Genomic DNA, 7,693 nt, shown 5'->3' with positions numbered 1-7,693 from the left:
TCACAATTGCTTAAGTACTTTACATTTTCTGGAGCCTTGTGTTCAGTCTTGATTCATCTTAAACTATGGTATCCTCACTTACTTTAACTACCCGGGCTTCTGTGGTGTTCCTTTGAATTAGAAGCAGCTTCCTGCCTCAGGGATCTCTGCATGATTTACTCTTTCACTTCCAACAGATCTCTACTCAAATGTTGTCTTACCTTTGAGGGTTTCCCTGACTACCCTATTAAATTTGTTGAAATATCACCCAAGTGCTTGATACTTCCTCTCCCTCTTCTTATACATTATCATCATCTGACATATTACTTTGTTTATTTGCTTGTTTCCTCCTACTAGAATGCAAGGACCATGAGGACAGTATTGTGTCATTTGTTCACTTCTAGAATTACATGCCTAAAATATACACTAGAACAGTGGTCCCCAAACTTTTGAAACCAAGGATCTATGCTCCCGTGAGAATCCAGTGCCTGATGATCTGAGGTGGAGTTGAAGTGGAGCTGAGGCAGCGATGCTAGCGCTGGGAAGCAGCTGCAAATACAGATGAAGCTTTGCTTGCTTGCCGCTCATCTCCTGCTGTGCGGGCCTGGTACCTAACAGCCCACGGACTGGTACCCATCTGCGTCCCCGGAGACTGGGGACTCCTGCACTAGGATATTTACTTAATCAATAAGATTCATTGAATAACCTAATGAATCATCTTTCACACTATTTGTGTACATAATCTTATCACTATTTTAGTCTTTTGAGTCATTTAATTCTTAAGTGTGTTGCAACAGAACAGGTATTAATTGTATGTCATCACTTTATTATGGAAATAATCTTCACATAGGTTACATGCCTTGATCAAGGTCATTTATCTTGTAAGATCTAAAACAAAAGACTTGATTTTTAGTGTTTTCTCTACTAAATATTCTTTTTCCTTAGAAAAAGTGTGTGTGTGTGTGTGTGTGTGTGTGTGTGTGTGTGTGTTGACCCTGTAAATAGAGATTTGCTATAAAGTGAGTACATATTTCCAGATCACAGGATTTACTTTGTCAACTTAATGCCCATGCACTAGCACCAATATGATATTGACCTATAATAAAGAATGTCACCTAATACTTATTCAATTTTAACAAAATTTTACTTGCCATTAGCTTTGAAAAAAAAAAAAGAATGGAAATGCTCAGCAAGGGTATAATATAGTTCACAGATTTCTTTCTTATAATAAAGAAAAACGTTTTCTTCTCTGTCCTCTTTTTTGTGGATAATCACAGATCGTTATATTTCTGTATAAAAAATATGGACAATGAAAGCAGATGCTCTTCACATTCATAGGAGAAAATATATTACAAATTGGTCACTCTCAGATAAATAGAATATTAATTCTACTTGGTTGTACAGAAAGAAAAGAGTTATTTTAGAAAATGACACACAGTTAATTACTTTAAAAGGCTGCAAAACACAATAATGAAATCACAATGTTGAAAAATCATTTGTGATTGTAATACCAGTGGGAAGAGTCAGAATTCCCAGGACCTCCAGGACCTTTTGAGAGTAGAGCAAAATAAATTGATTTCAAATTTGTAATACATTCTGCTCTAATCCAATATGTCTTTTTTTATTGAAAAACAAATTTAATTTTTTAAAACTACTTAGAGGGGGTTTTGTGAAACTACTCCAAGACAGATTTTTAACGTGACCAGAACTTTAAAAAAAAAAAACACATTACTCCTCTGTTCAAATTCTACAATTTTCTCAATAATACAAAAAATCCAAATACCTGAATATATATTTGCTCTCATTCCCTACTTGGTTCCAATCTTATGCACCTCTGTGAGCTTGTTTCCTACTTCTCTATCCCCTTGCTCACTCTTTTCTCACCTGAGTCTACTTTCCTTTCTGCTCTTCAAACATACTAAGTTTAAAGTATTTGTTTTTTTCTTTTTGCTCAGAACTATTATTCTCCATACCTCCCCATCCCCCCAGCTCTCTGTTTCTCATGTCATTCAGCGCTCTGGTCTAATGTAATCTCCTAAAATATGTCTTCTATAATCTTTTAAAATTGTTCAACTCTTTCCACCCCTGTCACTCTCTCTCCAATACTACTATTTATTTCCTTTTATGTCAGTATATCCTAACTAAATTCTATCTTTTGTTTATTTATTTACTTGTCTCTTGTCTATCACTCACTATAATTTAAGATCTTAGAAAGTAGAGTCACATCTTCAGTGCCTACAAATTTGTCCGGCTTATTTATTAAGTACGTATTATATAAATGCTTAATATATGACTAAAATAGTAAGTTAAATATCTTAATGTTAGAAGAAGAGTTTTCACATTTCAAATATATATGAAAAATAAATAAATTAATTTAAAAGGAAGCTATTTTGAAGTTGAATGAGGTGAAGCTAGACTAACAAAGTCTAAATTTAGAATTATTTAGACATTGACATAGCACTAAGTCTCATACCCCTTCACACCACAGTCGCTGGCTTGGACTACTACCCTAGATAATATTTACATGTTTGAGTTTCATGCTAAAAATCAAATCAAATCAAATCAAATCAATAAATAAATAAATAAACAGAACTTTCCTATTAGTTAAATATTGAATAAATCTTTATATATTAAGCTTTCTAAAATGAACTGCTATTTACTTGTTTAGTGAAGATGCCAGATTTTATAAGCAAAGTCTTTCTGTTATGCTTATTTTTCATTACATTATAGCAAGTGAATTTATGTGGAATAGCCCTTAGAAGATACTTTTTAAATTTTTTTTAATAAATTTTTTACCCAATCATATATTGATGGACAATTAAGGTGTTTCTACATCTTTGCTGTTGTAAATAATGCTGCAGTGACCATAAGGATACATGTATCTTTTCAAATTAGTGTTCTCAGTTTCTTTGAGTAAATACCCAGAAGTGGGCTTTCTAGGTCCTTCTTTGTCTCTTGTTACAGCCTTTGTTTAAAAGTCTGTTTTGTCTGGTATAAGTATTGCTACCCCGAGTTTTTTGTTTGTTTCCATTTGCATGAAATATCTTTTTCTGTCCATTTACTTTCAGCCTGTGTGTGTCTTTTGATCTGAAGTGGGTCTCTTATAGGCAGCATATGTATGGGTCTTGTTTCCTGCTCCATTCAGCAAACCCGTGTCTTTTAATTAGAGCATTTAATCCATTTACACTTTAAGAATTTCTTGATACACGTGTAGTTATTGCCATTTTATTACTTATGTTTTTAAATTTTTCCCCTTCTTTTTCTTCTCCTTCTCTTTCTCCTCCTCCTTCTTTTTCTCCTCTTTTTCCTTCTCTTTCATCTTTCTCCTCCCTTTAACATTTTTTGTTGTTGTTGTTGTCATACTAGCTTGGTGGTAATGAACTTCTTTAGCTTTTTCTTGTCTGGAAAAAAGCTCTTTATCTCTCCTTAGATTGTAAATGAGTAGTGTAATTTTGGTTGCAGGTCCTCGCTTTTCCTCACTTTGAATATTTTGTGTCAGTATCTTCTGGCCTGCAAAGTTTCTGTTGAGAAAGCAGGTGACAGTTTTATGGGAGCTCCTTGTAGGTAACTAACTGCTTTTGCTCTTGCTGCTTTTAATATTTTCCCTTTGTCTGTAAACTTTGGCATTTTAATATCTTGTGTCTTGGTATGAGTCTCTTTGTGTTCATCTTGCTTGGGTCTTGGTGTTTCCTGAGCTTGTATGTCTATTTCCTTAACCAGGTTAGGGAAGTTTTTCATTATTATTTCTTCAAATAGGTTGTCAATTCCTTACTCTTTCTCTTCTCCTTCAGGTATCCCTATGATGCGAATGTTACTAGGTTTGATATTGTCACAGAGGCCCCTTAAACTGTACTCATATTTTGCATTATTTTTTCTTGTTGCTATTCCTATTTCTGCTACCTTGTCTTCCAAATCTCTGATTTGATCCTCAGCTTCATCTAACCTACTATTGATCCCCTCTAATGTATTCTTTATTTCAGTTTATATTCTTCATTTCTGACTAGTTTGTTTTTATGTTTTCTATGTTTTGTCTTTGTGTTGATATTCTCACTGAAATCATTGAGCATCCTTATAACCAATGTTTTGAACTCTGCATGTGGTAGACTGCATGTCTCCATTTTTTTTTGTTGTTGTTGTTCTTTTGCTGGAACTTTGTTCCGTTCTTTAATTTGGGACATGTTTCTTTGTCTCCTCATTTTGACTGATGCCCTGTGTTTATTTCTATGTTTTAGGTACATCTCTTAGTCTTGATAAAATGGCCGAATGTAGTAGGTTTCATGTGAGGCCCAGTGGGACAGTCTCCCTGGTCACTTGAGCCAGATGCTCCAGGTGTGTCTTTTGTGTGGGTTGCATGTAACCTCCTGTTGTAGTTGATTCTTTTTTTCCCCTCTCTTTAATTCCTCCCACCCCACTTCCACTCCTGACCTATGGATGTTGCCATTTCCCTTTTTTAAGAACTGGATCTCTGAAGGCAGGCATCTCCTCCTATACGCTCACGGCATGCCCTGGAGCCTGGCACCCCTGGCGCATTCTGGGGGCCAGGCACGCCCAGGGGGCCTGGCACACCCGGGATATGTCCATGGCTCCATCTAGGGCACAAACCCATGACTTTCTCTGTGTAAAGCATTCTTGCTAACCACTACACTATGGAGCCAACCCCTGTAGTTAATTCTTGAATGATGTCACATCAGTGTGAGGAACTGACCCTCAGGCTGATTGGCTGTGAGGCATGGTCAAAACTACAATAGATAAGTTGTTGTGCGGGGCTGACCCCACAAAACAGGTTTGCCTCTAGTGGGGCTCTGGTGCCTACTCAGTCTACCCTTTGGGTGTGTCTTTTGTGGAGGTGGTTTGGGTAGTGCTCTGGTATGTTCTGCAACTAGCCACTGGGTTTGTTAGTTCTAGGGCCTTTTGTAAGGAGCTCTGGTGCAGGACAAAGTGAGCCACTGCGTGTGTCCAGCTCTGGGACACTAGCTAGGAGCACGAAAGGGATCAGTGGATGGTTGCCAATTGTTTTAGTCTTGGTGTCACCTGGGAGAGGCTAAGCTGTCAATATTGGCTATCTGCTACTAATGCTGGACTTAGAGCTACTTAGCAAGAGATATGGGGCATATGGAGGTCAGTTTATGCTTGTTTGTGGTTTATGAACTTTTGAGAGATTTTAGAAAATTTTAGTGTTAGCTGAGACAGGCCATTTGTATGGAAAAGCTGCTGAAAGAGGCTTGGGATGGACCACAAGTAGGGAGGGGTAGGGTCTCAGGGAACCAATAGCGTGAAGTGAAGTGAATTAGCCCATTTGATAGACACTCAGACTTGGTGCCAACCTGCACCTGCGGATGAGTGTAGAGATGGATCAGCCAAGCAACAATGGCACCTGCCTTTCACCTCTGTTGGAGGAAGTACTCAATAAAGAAACAATGGTATCTGACATCTGCTCCTCCATCCCTTACCTTGAAACCAGGCAATTCAGTTTCTTTATGTATGTCCCTGATGCCTTTCAAGCTGCTGTGTCAGTGCCAGAGCTCAGAGTGAGTAAGTTTAACAGTGAGTGAGGCTGTGCATGGGCCTTTGAAGAGGAGAATGCCTGGAACTTCATCAGCTCTCCATCTCACTCTGTTACAATCCCTGCCAGTTTTCATAGCCAGAATTCATGGGAACTGCTCTTTATGGTACTAGAATCCTGGACTGGGGTGCCCTTGATCCTCAGAGGTAACCCCCACACTCTTGATTCTTAACTACCACACATGTGTGTAGGACCAGCCCCTTTCATCTGTTCACTCTTCCTACTAGTCTCAATGTGGCTTTTTCTTTATATCATTATTTGTAGGACTTCTGATCACCTAGTCTCAGGTGGTTCTCAACAATGTAATTTAGTTGTAATTTTGATTTAGTTATAGGAAGAGGTGAGCACAACATTTCTCTACTCCACCATCTTGGTCTGAAGTCCTCTTTGAAAACACTGTCTAGAGCAGACAGCATGATGACTTTTATTTGTAACTCATGATAATTTTGCTTGAGTCAGAACCGGGTTAAAATATATGTTCATATAAAATAAATAAATAGAATAATAAACTAATATTTACCCTTAGAAAATTTCAACTTATACTTTGTGTACTGCTGTAAAACTCAATTAAGTCTGATATGAGTCTGTTATTTTTGTCACTATACAAAAGATATCTAAAAAACTAACTCCCTTCAATTATTAAGCAAACCTTTCTTGCATTGAAATATGTTTAAAAGGGGAAACATTTTAATAGAAAATGGATGAATAAGGATAAATATATTTGAAGATGATCATCAAAAAATAAATGAATATGCTATACTTTAATATTCTTTTATGAGTAAGTAACAAATATATATCAATTATATGTATAATCAAAAGTGAATAATTTACTTTTTAATGTACTTTGTTACTCATAAAGGCATATTAAAATTAGCATATATTTTAATTAAGCATATGAAATTATAGCATAAATATATATATATACATATATATATATGAAAGTATAGCATAAAATATATATACATATATATGTTAGGACTTAATATGGATAGAACAATCATAAAATATAAATTATTTGCTTTAAGAGATAGCAGAAAAGTTAGTAATATAGGGTTATAATCTAATTAATATTTATATTCTATTTATAAAGAGGAAGAAAAGCAACAAAATACACTAAGAAAAAAATTGGTTCTAAAATCTGATAAAATTTTTGGCTAAATTAGAGTTCAGAAATTAAAAGGCACTAATCTATTTTTGTAGAGAAATATAGTAATGTTTGAATGTGAAACAAGTCTTTGCTACGAGGATTTAATATGCTGTAGTAACCTTCATTTAAGCTCTTCTGAGCCTTTTGATTTGAAATTTCTTTTACTACTTCTCTTCTTCTCTTGTCATATCTAGGATGAAAAATGTCTGACTGTATGTGGGCTGAATGGTGATGACATAATTGGGGGGTTTTAATTGTTAACTTAAAAAGGCTTGCATAAATTTCCACTAATCTTATAAAGTCATTAGAAATCTCCTTAAAACATATAGACATTTTAGAATTTAGTACATTATTTTTTACCACAATCAGAAGGCTTAGGGACTATGACAAATACAAAAGTCTCTTTGTTGTATAATGCGTGATTATCGTGGCACATTTTTGAATAATTAATGCCTATAATTTTTTTAAAAAATGATTTGCATTTTGGGTAATTTAGCAATAAAATTAAATACCATGTACTGAGTACCAAGCAATGGATACCTCTAAAATTTTATTCATGGTCTCAGTTTAAGAGTTGTGCAAGAAAAATAAATAATAAAGATACGCTTTCTTTTGTCTGTGGAAAGTTTATGTAAAATCAAGAAATACCAGAAATAAAATTTAATTAGATGTTAGCATGCTCAGCTTAGAAAATTGGAAGACAGGGAGGATTTTATTGCCACTATTGTTTTTATAGAAATAAATTTTTGAAGCTACAGAAATTATTTAAAAAAATATTTGGTAGTTAAAGTGATGTATTTTGCTTTTTTTGTTAAAATCAATTATAATAAAGTATCAACAAAGTATAATCTTCAAAAATTTATTTGAGTAATTCTTTTAAAATAATCTCTCAAACAATATATCTTTTTTCCATACTTTCCAGAATATACCTTTATGTATCATATATTCCAGATACACCCAAGAAAGCATCACTGTTCTACTGTGTGCCATTTTGAGTTGTCTAT

This window comes from Pteropus vampyrus, unplaced genomic scaffold (genome assembly GCF_000151845.1).
Source record: "Pteropus vampyrus isolate Shadow unplaced genomic scaffold, Pvam_2.0 Scaffold26, whole genome shotgun sequence".
Lineage (NCBI taxonomy): Eukaryota > Metazoa > Chordata > Mammalia > Chiroptera > Pteropodidae > Pteropus > Pteropus vampyrus.
The sequence above is the reverse complement of the archived record's forward strand: the minus strand, read 5'-3'. Positions refer to the sequence as shown.